The sequence below is a fragment of the Chiloscyllium plagiosum genome, unplaced genomic scaffold (assembly GCF_037043375.1).
Source record: "Chiloscyllium plagiosum isolate Xiang-an unplaced genomic scaffold, Cpla_swu_hap1 HiC_scaffold_48, whole genome shotgun sequence".
Classification (NCBI taxonomy): Eukaryota; Metazoa; Chordata; class Chondrichthyes; order Orectolobiformes; family Hemiscylliidae; genus Chiloscyllium; species Chiloscyllium plagiosum.
This window is the reverse complement of record NW_028270186.1, coordinates 22,808,019-22,824,819: the sequence shown is the minus strand read 5'-3', so window position 1 is coordinate 22,824,819 and position 16,801 is coordinate 22,808,019.

Below are 16,801 nucleotides of genomic sequence, written 5' to 3'. Positions count from 1 at the left end.
TCAAACAAAAACAGACGTTGCTGAAAATTTCAGGACGTCTTGCAGCATCTGTGGAGAGATGGACCCAGTGAATGTGAAACGTTAACTGTGATTCATCTGCACAGATGGTGCTAGCTCACCTGTGATTTTACAGCAATTTCTGTTTTTGTTTCAGTTTGGCAGATTTTGTCACAGTTCATGAGAACAGTGCTCTCGAGAATCAAACAGACATCATGGAGCTGATAGTGTGAAATGAGACAGTGGTAATTAATGATGGAATGGCCACAGGTTCTGTCTTTATTGCGTTTGAGAGGCGTGGGGTTCAAGAGTGTTGTACTGGAAAAACACAGCAGGTCAGGAAACATCCGAGGAGCAGGACAATGTACGAGATAGGCATAAGCTATTCATCAGGAATTGGGCTTGTGAGTCGGGCTGAGGGACAAAGCTGAAGCCAAATGACAACCTGTAGGCACCTCCTCCTACTGAGTACCTTTCCATGGACATCCTCATCCACCTGGCTGAACCACTCCTCACGATCAACAACTTCTCTTTCCAATCTTCCTATTTCCTCCATCGAAATTGGTAGCCATGGGCACCCGCATAGGATCTAGCTATGCCTGCCTGTTTGTCAGATACGCGAAACTGTCCATCTTTCGCAGTTACACAGACACTATCCTTCACCTGTTCCTCCGCTACATTGATGAATGTATTGGCGCCACTTGGTGCTACAACGATGAACTTAAATAGCTTACTAAATTTACCAACACCTTCCGCCCCGACCTCAAATTTACCAGGATCATCTTGGCAACTTCGCTCACCTTCCTGGCCCTCTCCATCACCGTCTCTGGTGAGTGACTAATTAAAAACATATACTACAAGCCCACCGACTCCCACAGTTATCGACTGCATCTCCACCAACCCTATCTCGTGTAAAACCTCCATTCCTTATTCCCAATTCTTCTGCCTCCACCACATCTGTTCGCAGGATGGCCAATTAAACCTCAGAAATACCTAGTTGGTCTCCTTCTTCCACGATCATAACTTGCCTTCCCACGTGGTTGACAACGCCCTTCAGTGCATCTCCTCCACTTCACACACCATCACCCTTGAACTCCACGCCTCTCAACGCAACAAGGATAGAACCTCCTGGTGCTCACCTTCCACCTAACCAACCTCCGCATAAAACGCATCATATTCTGTCACTGACGCAACCTCCAAACAGACACCACCACCAGCGATATATTTCGCTACTCAGCCCAGCCAGCATTCTGAAAAGACCATTCCCTCCACGAACCCTTCTTCATGTCCATACTTCTCCCTCATCAGCCCACAACCCTTTCCTGGCACATGTCACTGCCACCAAAGGAGGGGTGAAACTCGCACCTATACCACTGACCTCATCTCCAAAAAATGCCCGAAGGGATCATTCCATATCCGTTAGAAATTCACCTGTACTGCTACCAAAACCATCTACTGCATCAGTTGCGCCCAGTGTGGTCACTTCTACAGATCATTTCAGAGAACATCTCTGGGACACCCTCACCCACCAACTTCACCGTCCCGTGGCTGAACACTTCAACTCTCCCTGCTATCCCGTCAAAGACATGCAGGACCTGGACCTCCTCCACTGCCAAACCGTTACCGCCCAACACCTGAAGGAGGAACTCCACACATTCCGTCTTGGGACCCTAACAGCACACGGGATAAATGTGTCCTCATTTCCCCTCTCCCAAGCACAAGCCTTCAACTCGCCACCGCCCTCTCGACCCATTCCATCACTGCCACTTCTGACCTATTATCTTCTCCCTCCTATTCATCCTTCTATTACTTTCCAGCTATTTCCCCTCAATCCCACACCACTTCCATTTATCTCTCAGCCCCGACTCACAGGCCTTATTCCGGATGAAGGACTTAAGCCTGAAACCTGAATTCTCCTGCTTCTCGGATGCTACCTGATCTGCTGTGCTTTTCAAGCGTAACACTGCCAACTCTGATCTCCAGCATCTGCAGTCCTGACTTTATCCTCGGAATTATCAATAACCTTGGCGTGAAGATCTCCCTCGATTGCAGTGATCACAGTGTGACTGAGTTTTGCATTTATTTTGGGTGAGGGCAGGCTGGATCTGAAACGAGCGCTTAATACCCAATCAACAGGAATGGTACCAGACAGCGAAGTTCGGGCGGGCTGAAGTGAAGTGGAAATTCCTGTCAGAAGATGGGCCAAAACAACTGCCCCACATCACCCAGATTGTCAAAGACACACAGAAAAAGCACAGCACCTTCACTGCAGGCACAATCACAGGTAAAGTGGAAAGGAGACAATACAGCACACTGAGGTGCAATGGAATTTTTTATGCGAAAGGATTGGATACATAAGCTGCTTTACATATGGACTGCCCTCACATTGGAAAAAGAAATCTTCTGCAGTTTAACGGTGACATTGGCCTGTGACATCACCATGCTGAGAGACACTGAATAGTTTGTTCTTTAGCAGCGTGGCCGAGTGAAAGCATGATCGTCCCATTAACCAGAATTCAATGCTTCAAAACTCTCCTCTACGCAGTACAACTTATTTGCTGCTCCTGTAATCAGATCTCAATCGCTTCACGGTGTGTCCTCTTCTGCTTCCTGCTTCACGGTAACACTTGAAACGTGAACAAATCCACCTTCCACTTTCACCAATCTTTTGCAACTCCCGAGTTGGCACAGGTACGAGTGACCGATTAGCCTTATCGAGCGCACTCACTCTGGTATGATCTGAATGATAAAGTGCACTGTGTCTGATCTGCAGAATGTCCCGACCGGGACGGTGCTGTTTATCCCATTCTCGTGGGCTGAGCTGTCTCTATTGGCAGAGTATTCAGCCATTTCCCTCCACTTGCAGGCATTATGAGTGGATGGAAGTGTGGATATGCTCTGAAGCTTCGTGTCACGGGCACAGCCAGGTGCAAGGGCGCCGCTGGAACTTAACATCTTTGATTGTGAACTTCCTCCAAATATCATTTATTTGAGAGAGAGTGAAAGATACTGAACTGGTGGGAAAGAGAGAAATGGGCTGTGGACTGTCGTCCCTCAGTAAAATTCAAACAAGTGCATTTTTGTGCTGCCGAATTGATGTTCAGAAGCAATCTTCGCAGAACAATCCTGCAGAAAGGCTTTTGTTTCAATTTATTTGCTGCAATCGGGCATCAGTTAACATCTGAGTCCCAACTGTCCCAGATGAAGCGACTCTGAATGCAACCTTCACTCACTGAGAACGATCCCCACAGTCAGGAGCTGCGGGACAGCAGGCAGTCCAAAGCGTAAGGGAGGATTAAAAACGAGCTATTATTTCTCCCTCAGCCACTCTGTCACAGAGACAGGCAGAGGGACGGCAGAGACGTGTGATGTCATTCACGTGCTGACAGAAGCCATTCAGCCCATCGAGTCCACGCAAATCTCTATTACATGCTTCTCTCTGTGGCTATTCATCATCAGTGCTGCATGTTCTAATAATAGGGAACTGTGTCTGTGTCGATATGCTGTCTCCAACATACTGATCTACATATCATTCACAGCTGTTCATTTCACCGGAAGACCCTGCTGTGTGACACGGCGTGGGGAATAACTACAAGGCATCAGGGGCATGGTACATGCCACAACTGATTTCTCTCAATTTCGCCAGTGTATTCCCAACTAAGGCAAGTGTCTTTGCGAATCAGGTCATAACAGACCGACAGAGAACAGCAAAAAAATCTTCCATCACTTCAAACGTGTGTTTCCTCAAATGTATAAATTTGGCGGGTGTATCTATTTCAGATGCCATTGAGTGTAAGGACGCAGAAGGCTCATCAATATGTAATGCGAAGAACGGAGCACTGTTACAGCGAAACACTGGCAGGGTCAGTACACAGACTGAAAGCTGGAATTGTCAACGAGCAGAGGATTCTTTTCATCCATTAATTTCTGGATTGTGGGCCCACCACGATCCCTCTGGGCCGCTCTGTTAGCGCTGACCACAGCAGTTTAATGCAGTCTCAGGTTTATGTTGCAAGTACCTTCGAGAATGACGTCAAAAGATCTTCACTGTTAATGTGTGATACACTGTGACACAGATGTGTCCCGGCTGTGTTAATATAACCACTCTGTAACTTCCCAAATTCTGCTGTTTTAATTGCAATTTCAATCAGAATCACAAAATCTATCACGCTGCAGACTGAGGCCATGCAGCCCACCTTCGCTCTGCTGGCTCCATTCAATGAGGAAATGACTGTGTTTTGATTGACTGATTGTGACATGAACCGAAGTACAGTGGAAAGCGTTGTTTGCGATTGGTAAAGGCAGATCATAGTAATCAAGGACATGCAGATCACAGCGTGAGAAAAGCAAAATTTGACCAGACTCAGGAATTCAGGTTACTACTATAGTACGTGCGCTCAGGAATATTCGCATTGACAAGATCAGCATTATTTCAAGTTAGACAATCCATTTCTCAAAGCAGCAACGGCCGAGAAGAAGCGGTTCTTCAACTTCCCTGTGTATGTTTTCAAGCTTTGGAATCTTCATCTGAACCCGATCTCATCGAAATCATATCTTCTCAGTCAAAAATGAGGTAGTGTGCAAAATTCGAAAGCTCAACCGCAATGAGGCAGTGCAATGCAATGTTCCTCCTGCAACATGTATGAGGTGAGGGATGCCATCGACGTCCCTGCCAATTACACTTGCAGGAAGTGCACCCATCTCCAGCTCCTCCAAGACCGTGTTAGGGAACTGGAGCTGGAGTTGGATGAACTTCGGATCATTCGGGAGGCAGAGGGGGTCATAGATCAGAGTTATAGGGAAGTAGTAACTCCAAAGATGGCAGATAGATGGGTGACAGTGAGGGGGACTGGGAGGAAGCAGCCAGTGCAGGGACCCCCTGCGGTCGTTCCCCTCAAGAACAAGTATACCGTTTTGGATACTTGTGGGGGGGGGGATGACTTACCAGGGGTAAGTAACGGGGCTCAGGTCTCTGGCACGGAGCCTGTCCCCGTTACTCAGAAGGGAAGGGTGAAGAAGAGCAGAGCAGTAGTAATTGGGGACTCGATAGTTCGGGGCACAGATAGGCGGTTTTGTGGGAACGAGAGAGACTCACGTTTGGTATGTTGCCTCCCAGGTGCAAGGGTACGTGATGTCTCTGATCGTGTTTTCCGGGTCCTGGAGGGGGAGGGGGAGCAGCCCGAAGTCGTGGTCCATATTGGCACCAACGACATAGGTAGGAGGAGTGCCGAGGATGTTAGACAGGCTTTCAGGGAGCTAGGTTGGAAGCTCAGAGTTAGAACGAAAGGAGTTGTTGTCTCTGGTTTGTTACCCGTGCCACGTGATAGAGATTCGAGGAATAGGGAAAGAGAACACTTAAATGCGTGGCTACAGGGATGGTTCAGGAGGGAGGTCTTTCGGTTTTTGGATAACTGGGGTTCTTTCTGGGGACGGTGGGACCTCTATAAACAGGATGGTCTACACCTGAACCTGAGGGGCACCAGTATCCTTGGGGGGAGGTTTGCTAGTGCTCTTGGGGGGGGGGGGTGGTTTAAACTAACTCTGCAGGGGCATGGGAACCCAGATTGTAGCTTCAGGGTGCAGGGCCTGGAGTGTAGGGAGGTTAGGAACATGGCATCAATTTCAAAGGAGGTTGCCTGTAAACAGGAAAGTGGCTTGAAGTGTGTATACTTCAATGCAAGAAGTATACGAAATAAGGTAGGTGAACTTGCAGCGTGGGTTGGTACCTGGGACTTCGATGTTGTGGCTATGACAGAGACATGGCTAGAACAGGGACAGGATTGTCTGTTGCAGGTTCCAGGATTTAAATGTTTTAGTAGGGTCAGAGGTGGGGGTAAAAGAGGGGGAGGTGTGGCATTGCTTGTCAAAGATAGTATTACAGTGGTGGAAAGGACGATGGATGAGGACTTGCCATCTGAGGTAGTTTGGGCTGAGGTTAGGAATAGGAAAGGTGAGGTCACCCTGTTAGGAGTCTTTTACAGGCCTCCTAATAGTCCTAGAATCATTGAAGAAAGGATAGGGAAGGTGATTCAGGAGATGAGTGACAGTAATAGGGTGGTTGATATGGGGGACTTTAACTTTCCTGATATTGATTGGGAAAGCTATAGCTCAAGTTCGTTAGATGGGTCAGTGTTTGTTCAATGTGTGCAGGAGAGTTTCCTGACACAATATGTAGACAGGCCAACAAGAGGTGAGGCCATACTGGATTTGGTTCTGGGTAACGAACCAGGCCAGGTGTTAGAATTAGAGGTAGGTGAGCACTTCGGGGATAGTGACCATAATTCGGTGATTTTTACTCTCGTGATGGAGAGGGATAAGTGTGTACTACAGGGCAAGAGTTATAGCTGGAGTCAGGGAAATTATGATGCGGTGAGGCATGACTTAGGATGTGTGGCTTGGAAAAGTAGACTCCAAGGCAAGAGTGTAAATGATATGTGGAGCTTGTTCAAGGAGCAACTATTGAGTGTCCTTGATAATTATGTACCTGTCAGGCAGGGAGGAAAGGGTCGTGCGAGGGAGCTGTGGTTTAATAAGGAATTGGAATCCGTTGTTAAATGGAAGAGGGCGGCCTATCTCAAGATGAGACGTGAAGGTTCAATTGGGGCGATTGAGAGTTATAGGGTAGCCAGGAAGGACCTGAAGAGAGAGCTAAGAGCAGCAAGGAGGGGACATGAAAGGTCCTTAGTCGGTAGGATTAGGGAAAACCCTAAGGCTTTCTATAGGTATGTTAGGAATAAAAGAATGACTAGGGTAGGAATAGGTCCAGTCAAGGATAGTAGTGAGAAGTTGTGTGTGGAGGCGGAAGAGATTGGGGAGACACTGAATGAATACTTTTCTTCAGTATTTACTCTGGAACAGGGCATTGTCGTCGATGTGAATACTAAGTCACAAATAAGTAGAATGGATGGCTTTGAGGTATGTAGAGAACAGGTGTTGGAAATCCTGGAAAAGGTGAAAATAGATAAGTCCCCTGGGCCTGATGGCATTTATCCTAGGATTCTCTGGGAAGCAAGGGAGGAGATTGCAGAGCCATTGGCCTTGATTTTTATGTCCTCTTTGTCTACAGGAGTAGTGCCAGAAGACTGGAGGATAGCAAATGTGGTTCCCTTGTTCAAAAAGGGGAGTAGGTATAACCCTAGTAACAATAGGCCGGTGAGTCTCACTTCTGTTGTGGGCAAAGTCTTAGAGAGAATTGTAAGGGATAGGATTTATGCACATCTGGATAGGAATAATGTGATCAAGGATAGTCAGCATGGTTTTGTGAAGGGCAGGTCGTGCCTCACAAACCTTATTGAATTCTTTGAAAAGGTGACGAAGGAGGTTGATGAGGGGAAAGCGGTAGATGTGGTATATATGGATTTTAGTAAGGCGTTTGATAAGGTTCCCCATGTTAGGCTACTGCAGAAAATACGGAGATATGGCATTGAGGGTGAGTTGGAGGTTTGGATTAGGAATTGGCTGGATGGAAGAAGACAGAGGGTAGTAGTTGATGGCAAAGTTTCTTCATGGAGTGCCGTCACTAGCGGTGTTCCGCAAGGATCTGTTTTGGTACCATTGCTGTTTGTCATTTTTATAAATGACCTGGAAGAGGGGTTAGAAGGTTGGGTGAGCAAATTTGCGGATGATACGAAAGTCGGAGGAGTTGTTGACAGTGAGGAAGGATGTGGCAGGTTACAGCAGGATATAGAGAAGCTGCAGAGCTGGGCAGAAAGGTGGCAAATGGAATTCAATGTAGCTAAGTGTGAGGTGATTCACTTTGGGAAGAATAACAAAAAGATGGGGTACTGGGCTAATGGTCGGATACTTGGTAGTGTGGATGAGCAGAGGGATCTTGGTGTCCATGTACACAGATCTCTGAAAGTTGCCACCCAGGTAAATAGTGCGGTGAGGAAGGCATATGGCGTACTGGCTTTTATTGGTAGAGGAATTGAGTACCGGAGTCCTGAGGTCATGATGCAGTTGTATAAGACTCTGGTGCGGCCGCATCTGGAATATTGTGTGCAGTTTTGGTCGCCATACTATAGGAAGGATGTGGAGGCACTGGAACGGGTGCAGAGGAGGTTTACCAGGATGTTACCTGGTATGGAAGGAAGATCGTATGAGGAAAGACTGAGACACTTGGGGCTGTTTTCATTAGAGAAAAGAAGGTTTAGGGGTGACTTGATAGAGGTGTACAAGATGATTAGGGGGTTAGATAGGGTTGACAGTGTGAACCTTTTCCCGCGTATGGAGTCGGGTATTACAAGGGGGCATAGCTTTAAATTAAGGTGGGGTAGATATAGGACTGAAGTTAGGGGTAGGTTCTTCACTCAGCGAGTCGTAAGTTCATGTAATGCCCTGCCAGTAGCAGTGGTGGACTCTCCCTCTTTATGGGCATTTAAGCGGGCATTGGATAGGTATATGGAGGATAGTGGGTTAGTATAGGTTAGGTGGGCTTGGATCGGCGCAACATCGAGGGCCAAAGGGCCTGTACTGCGCTGTATTCTTCTATTATCTATTATGAACTCAAGACTGCTCACACATATGTCACCTGTCTGATGCAATATCACTTCTGAGACAAACGAGCCAGAGTGAAAGAAGCACAGAGTTTTCATCACAGCTCCTTTCCATTCTGACTCTCTTCTCCCAGGAGGCTGAGCGACTGTTTTACTGGAAAAGGGCGGTCTTCATTGATAACTGGACGAACTCATCTTCCATTGTCACAGTGTTGGTGGACAGCAGTTTAAAAGCGGTTTTCAGCTCCCTATCAAACAAGGGTTTGTGGAGCGGGGTGGGGGTCTGCCGGGAGCGGGAAGTATGGAAATTCTGGAAAGGTGTAGAAAAGGGATACCGTGCATGCAGAAGATATCATCTTCTTTTGGGAACCTTTGTCCAAATAATGCCATCTGAGACAGATAGAAAATGCAGAACTGCGAGGAAAGAGTGAATCTCTCCCCATTATCCTGGAACATTATCTGTGCTTCTCGAAGTCACAGGGAGGCTTTTGCTGTCTGAATCAGCATGGAATGTTACTGCAGCAAGTCCCGTCGCACACGCAGCTGATGTGTATACATTTTTCCACGTTGCCTCCAGCTCAGATCATAGATTTCACAGCTCACATCACAGAGTGACAGAGAAGAGAAGGACGCGATTCAGACCATCATCTTAACACAACCTGGGGATAAATTAGATGTGAGAGAGCGGACATTCTTGACTGATTCCAGCATTAACAATCTTAGTTTGTGTCGTAACAAAAGAGGAAACAGGAACTGTTTATCTTGCTTCTTAAAACAGGTGAGTAAATTTTGAAGAGCATAGATATTTCTCCCTGGTGTTCATAAAATGATCAAGAGCAGAGTACGGTTCCCTGAGTGTGGTCTGACTTCTGGATTATGGGCCCAGGGCACTACGACTGTGATATTCTGTTCACAAGATCAGACCACATGGGAAGAAATGACAGTGACAAGATCGATTGAATCGGATTCCGTGAAAAACAGAAACCGATGGAACGAAAAGAGACATGAGAGCGGGAATGTAGCATTATCTGTGAGGACGTTGTTTTCCAGACTCGAGTGCACAGTTCTGTTTCCAGGGGTCAATATTTGGATGAGTAGACTGAATCAGCATCGGCTGTTATTGTACTGCATCTTTTGTAAAGTGGTGAAAAAACACGGGCATTTTGTCCAGAGGGGACAACTTCAAATCCTCAATGATGCAAAACACACAAATAAGGTGAACAACAAAGCAGCCGCAGAAACGTCATGGGGTAAACGCCCCGGCTCATTTTTCGCTCAAATTCGTTCTCTGTCAAATTCGTGAGCCTGATATTCGAACAGTAAATGGTCTATATTAATAAAAGCTGCTGTGGTCTCACAACTTCAGGATTTAATACGCCCCTACAAGTATGTCTGGCAACAGTAATTGATCCCTCACTGTGTTACTTCAGCACACGTAGAAAAAAATAAATATAAGAACAACAGTCACGTATGTGACTGGAATTTGCCCCGATGCTGCTGCAACCAATCGATTCAGCTGTAATTGAAATTGCTTCCACCTTTCCTGTGTCGGTAATAAGATTGCATAGCTTAGTGGTCAGTTTTTGTACGTTGAATTGGACAATTTCAAGCTTTCTCGGCTTGAAATTTACTGGGATATAAAGGCATGGTGAAAGACACGGTAGAGTTTACTAGAATATAAAGACGTTCGGAAGGACACAGTCAGTGTTCACTTGATACAAAGTCAATAGAAAGGACAGTCATGATGCTTACTTTGAGATAACACCACTAGAAAAGGAAACAGCAGATTTAACGGGACGGTGAGATAGATAGAGAATCATGCGGGAGATATCAAGGAAGACTGAGCAGTGTCTGGAGGGAAGTTACCCAGCTGATGTGACGTTAGTAAGAACAAATCTGAGGGAAATTCCTTCGTTTCAGCGAGTGGAAAGTAGAGGTTAGAGCTTCAAAACCAACGGGGAATGATGAAGAAATTTGGAGCAGATTCTTTTTTATTCCGAGAATTATTGAAATCGGAGATGAATTTTCAGAAATAAAAACATTTTAGGAACTGATTCCATTATATTTCAAAAGTCGTGTGCAGACACACTGGGAGTGAATTTCACAAGGACAGAGATTCTGGGCTGCCTGGATGGCGAGGTAAAAGGGACATACTCTCGAAGTGGATAACATTCATCGGAAAGAAATTGCATAATACCTGCATCTGAAAATGCGACGTATAAGAAGAGCTGCTGGCGTTGATAGGTGTTGCAGCTCATTCTACATGATATGTTATGTATTGTAAATACACTGTGCTGTTTGGTTTAGCACTGCATTGAATGGAAGTCGCTTAGCTCAGTCCGCTGACTAACTAGTTATGAGAAAAGTGAGACCAACCGCATGGGATTAATTCTCTCACTGTCTCAGGTTTGCATAAGGATCATCATCTACTCCGCTCACCTGATCTGTAATAGTGAGTAAGATTTGGCCTAAAGATGTAAAACATCATTATCATTGCCATCTGTAGCCTTGAACATTTGGTCAGAATCACTCGAAAGGAGAGTGAGTGCATTTAATACTCACTGATCTTCGCTTGGAAAATCCTGTGACAAGTTTCGACCTTATCCCAGTTTGAAACCTCTGCTCCTCCCAAAACAGCAAAATACTTGGTATGCCTTTGCCAGATTTACTGATAACATTCAAACTCCCCAAAGAGATAAATCTAATACTTTCGGTTGGATAATGACCTGTGCAGGTTTGCAGGAAATGGAATGATATGAAATGAGTTAAACAGAATTTCCCAGAATGTAATCCAGTGCAGACTGAGCGATTTGAGAAAGGTCATCAAGCTAAAAGTTCACCTCTGTTTCGATATACATAGATGGATATTCACCTGGGGAATATTTTCAGCTTTTGAGATAATAATTGACAGAAATTTGAAACTGGAGTTTTCAAATAAATACTACTTTACTCAACATTGATTTCAACTGCGTTTTAGTATGATGCGCTAATAATCCCTTGTCAATGTCAGTAATAGCACCTTTAGATAAGCTTTGAACTGACAAACGTAGCATTTTACGCGCCTTTAAGTGGCAGGGGCTAAACAATTGCGCAACTGAAGCTGCAGACAGCAAGCTGGTCACATGCCCTACTCATACATTAGGAACTTTAACTCAACTACTCTACATTTGCTGTGGTTCTGAAATTAAAGCTAACGCAGACCAGGTGAAACTGACATGGACCTGTGATTATTGAAGCATCACGTTCAGGAAAGGGACACGTAAAAATATGCAAAATAGACATAATTGAAAAATGGGTTTCCGTTGGTTCCTGCGTTGTTTACAGACAATGTTACATTGCCGCTGTCGCCAGACCTTTCCTTCGATCGGCTTCAATTTGAAGCAATAAATCTTCGCAACTTCCTTCTGAAAGTTCATACTGGTAAAATGAAACATACGGCATTTAGCAATAATCATCACTATTCCTACAGCCATGAACACGTTGCACGGTTTCCATGAATACTGAAGATGTAAGAATGTGATGCAAGAATAAATTCATTTCCAGTTTAAATTGTAAATTAGGAAGAATGAACAGTCAGACTCAGAATGTCAGAAAATCATGTTCGTCTCCGTGTCCAGAACTGCAGGAAAGCAGAGAGGTAATCTGTCCCTGAATCCCCACGTTTGCTTGGTCCATGTGTCCAGTTGGAAACCTGTGTGAAGGGGCATGCAGTCTGACAGAGCGCCTGGGAGAATCCTTGATTGTCTGATCTAAAGCTGCAGTAGGAGCTCTCCATTCTGGTTGTGGGTGTAGATTGACATTTCAACACATTATGGTTGATTACCCTCTTTCAGAAACAGCACTGGCAGAGAGTAACAGGAGGACGCTATTCCAAACACCGGTCCTACCCCGCCATTTGACCTCGTTCAATATCTTTCCCCGGTCCATCCACAACAGCCTTTTGCCCAAAAAGAAAAAGACATTTAAGAAATCGATAATGCCTGTGCAACTATTGGAGGGGAATGCGTTTCGAGACGGTGGGTTTCTGCACGAGGTTTGTAGGTTTCATGGGTTAGCAGTTGTTTCTGGACTGATCATGCTTCAAATGATATGATTCCGTCGAAACTCACCAGGAAGGGGTAAGGAATTTTTTGTGGTCGACAGCAATTTCGAGAAACCCAGACGACAGGAATTAACGGTGAATCAGCAGAATAATAATTGATTCAGCTGAAATCTGAACTCCGATTCTAGTGGAACTTAAATCAACAAATATTGTATCGCAATTTAACAATGCTGTAGAAATCTAATGCGCTTTCCATTGCACCACCGAGCCGGGCGAGCCACAATTTTACTGTACACAAAGTTGTGGTTGTCGTGGAGAAAATGTAATAAATCTCCAGGAGATGCGGGGAGTTCTTCAAGGCGTAGATCTTTTATTTGCAGTCAAAAACCGTGACACTCAGAAAGCAAATTATTGAACGACCCCGAAACTCAGGATCCGTGGCTCTTTATACCCTTTCTTTAATTATATTTTTGTTAGCTTACCAAGATGCCCAACTGTGTTAGTCAGAAGTATCTCACTCCAGGTATACAATAAACCATTATCGCTCTCCGTCTGCCAATATGGTTTTTCTATTGTCACGATTATGTGCTTTACTGCCATATCTGCTGCAATGATCTTACTGCCCAGACTAACCTGACATGATTAGATTTTTTAGCTACTCCATCCATCACAATGTTTTCCTGTCCCAAGCTGATTCGATATTTAATGTCTTTTTTTCTGCTACAAGGGTTTCAAGCAGGCTGATTTTACGAACTATCAATTAAAGATTTAAAGTCAGTCCTAAATATTTATAATCACGACTTGTCCCAAACTGCCATGATGATATTTAGTTGGCAAGGCTGATGTTACTAATTGCTATTATCTCAGCCTGTCACAATAAACGTTCAGCCCCAGTCTGACTCTGCTAATTGGTGGAGGTGCATTCCACTATGATAATCCCATCCAGCTACAGTGGCCCTATCCTGCCACAGTGACCTTATGACTCGTGTAGCATTCCATAGACCCCTTGTAACATATCTACAGGCGTATCCATGCTTTTTTCCCTTCCCATGCTTTCATGCTCCGTATTTCCCGTACGGTGTTCGGATCTTTGATCAGATATCAGTTTCTCTTCGCCACACCTTCCAGGACCTGGTCCTTATCCATGTGTGCTCTTGCTTCTCAAGTATTCGGCTAAATGCTAATGAAGTGTTTTGATGGCTCATAGCTTTACCACACGTTCAAACAGTGAGTTTCAATTATACAACACTCTCAGAATGAAAATGTTCTTCCTGTATCTCCTCTGGTTATCCTCCCCCTAGCGTTTAACGTAGATCTGTGGTTGTAAAAACATCCCATAAGAAATTTATTCCTATAACACGTATCTATCACCTTACTGAACACCTTCATCTCTTCCTCATTCACTCTTCTCCGCTCTCAGATGAAGAGCCCGAGCTAAGCTAATTTATCTTCGCCATGAGGAGATTGTTGTGCTGGAAAATTACAGCAGGAAAGGCAGCATCCGAGGAGCAGGAGTACCGACACTTCTGGCATCAGCCTTTCATCAGGAATGAGACATTTAGGTGGGGGCGGAGAGATAAATGGGCGGCAGTTGGGTTTGGGTGGAAGGTAGCTGTGAAAGCGATAAGTAGATGGATGCGGGGGATAAAGTGATAACTCGGGGGGGTGGGAAGATTAATAGTCCGGATGGTGGTGCCGAGTTGGATACTTCGTACTGTGATAATGTGGGGGAAGGGGAATTGAGGAAGATGTTGAAATCCATATTTATCCCGTATGGTTGCAGGTCCGAAGGCATAATATGAGGCGTCCCTCTTCCACGCAGCGGGTGGTAACGGTTTGGCTTATGCCCGAAACGTTGATTGTCCTGTTCTGCAAACCACATTTCAGGGGAGATGTGAAATACCAAAGACTTAAAAAAGGACAAAAACTGAGAGAATCAGAGTTAATGGAAATATGCACAATGCAGACCGAAACTATCTGGCCAATTGAGTATGCTCAGTGCCGCCGAAGAGACGCACACTCCCCCACCATTTCTTTCTAAACCTGCATTATTGATCCACCAACAAAAATAGAAATGTGTTCAAAAGCTCAGCGGGTCAGGCAGCATCGGTGGAGAGAAATCAGAGTGAACATTGCGAATCGAAAGCAGTTCCAAGGAATGATCTGTTGACCCCAAATGGTCATTCTGTTTTCCCTGAGCTACAATTCCTACTTTTTTCTCTGATTTTGTCTTTGATTATACCGTCCATTCAGGTTTTGTTTGCCATCTACCTGAAGTGCACACCTTTGGACGGCGAGAAGGAATCGGAGCAGCCAGAGGAAACCCACACGGAAGAGAGAGAAATGGAGCGTGCAACTTCCACACAGTCAGTCACATAAGTCTGGAATCGAATGCGGGTTTCTGGCCTCTTAACCCTCCCAAGCTGCAAGCGCCCGTCCCGGATGCAAATTGAACCCAACCTCACGCAGTGAAAGGCAGTGGTAATACCTTGGATTTCTATGCAAAAAGAAGCCAATGTATCAGTACTGGAAATCAATAATCGATTAACTGTCCGAACTCTTTTTTTAAATCACTTGACCGACAGTCCTGTACGTCTTGTCATCAAAAATTCACATCTGAATACTTCTGAATGTTATGAGGTTTTCTGCCTCTCCAACATTTGCATGCACTGAGTTCCAGATTTCAACCACCCGCCGTTTCAAAACGTTTGATTGTGCATTCACTCAAAATTTTCCTCCTCTGTGCTTAAATCGATTACTCCGTAAGTGATCTCTCCATTATAGCAAAACGTTTATATCAGTGTACGCCATCCGTATCCCTGATTATTTTGTATATCTGAATCATGTCTCCTCTTGATCTCTACTTCTCTAAGTCTATCCAGTCTATCCAAGCTCTTCTACCCAGACAATATCCTGGTAAATCACACCTGCGTCATTTCCAGTGCGAATGTGATTGCAAAACTGCACACAATAGTCGAGATAGAGCCGAATGAGCAAGTGAAATAAATGATGTGGAAATCCGCAGAAAGAGGTCTTTTTGAAAAATGTTCATTTTCCTCAGTGCTGCCCTGTGTTCTTTTCCTGAGCCTGAAGTTCCAATAATATCTGATCCATGTAATTAAAAGCAGCTCCTTGACCATTGATCTCAAAACCACAGTATCGAATTGGATTGACTGGTCTGAAGGTCGCAATAGTATGATTGTGGCACGTTCACCCAGCAACAGTGAGCGCAGCAGCACAGACTAAACAGGGTTCAATGTGAAAATAATTGTAAGGGAAATGGGAGGGGGAACTTAAAGGAGATCAGTGATTGTTGGAGGGAGAGAAATCTCCAAGAATGGGAGAGTCTGAATTATGATATTTGTCCCACAGAGATGTGTGAGAGAGGGGTTTGTTGAAAAAATCAGAATATCAGAGAAAGTTTTCATGTAAAATCAATTAATTCATTTCTGTGTTTCCTTGGCATATACCAAAAGGTGAGAACGTTAGATGCCGTAACTCGGATTCAAACGAGGTTACTGCGGCAACAACGCACATCATTGAAAATTATGCGATCCGTGGGCCATGCAGAGATGCGTGTTTGAAAAGAACAGTAACGACAGTGACATAGGACATGTTAGGAAGAATGCAGAGACACAACAGGACGATTTGGCAAGCAATAATAGACATGTGAGAACTCAGAACTGGCTGTATATTTAAATTGGATGATTCAAGAGGCTGATAAAGTTCCGTCAAGTACTGCATGTTGAAGACTGAGGGTGATAGATTTTTACAAAACATCAAATTCTCAAGGGATACTGCAGGATATTGTTGAAATGTAAGTTTCAACAACAATGTGGTTTTACATTTGTTGCCTCACGAGCTTTCCCACACAAGGAAGAACCCATTTCTGCAGTGGATCACATACTCCCAGTTGCACCACCCAGAATCAATGGTGCAGTTGGAAAGATCAACTGGAAATTGTGATAGAAATGAGAACATGAAGCTACTCTGTCGCAGCAATGATGCGATCGGTGAGCACATGGTCATTCTATGATGGTATAGAGGCGCATGAAATTTCGAGACTGGGAGTTCTCCTGATCAAAGGCGGGAAGGAAGGGCTTATTTGTCTCCGGTTATTAGATTATTAAAATACAAGAGCAGCACTAACTCGCAGTGCAGATTGGCTCCGTGAAAGCGTGCTGCTGCCTTAAGGGAGAAGTCGATTTATTGCAAGCATTCAGTGCAATTTTCCTAAACAATGCACTGTTTTGTTGTTTTGACGGTA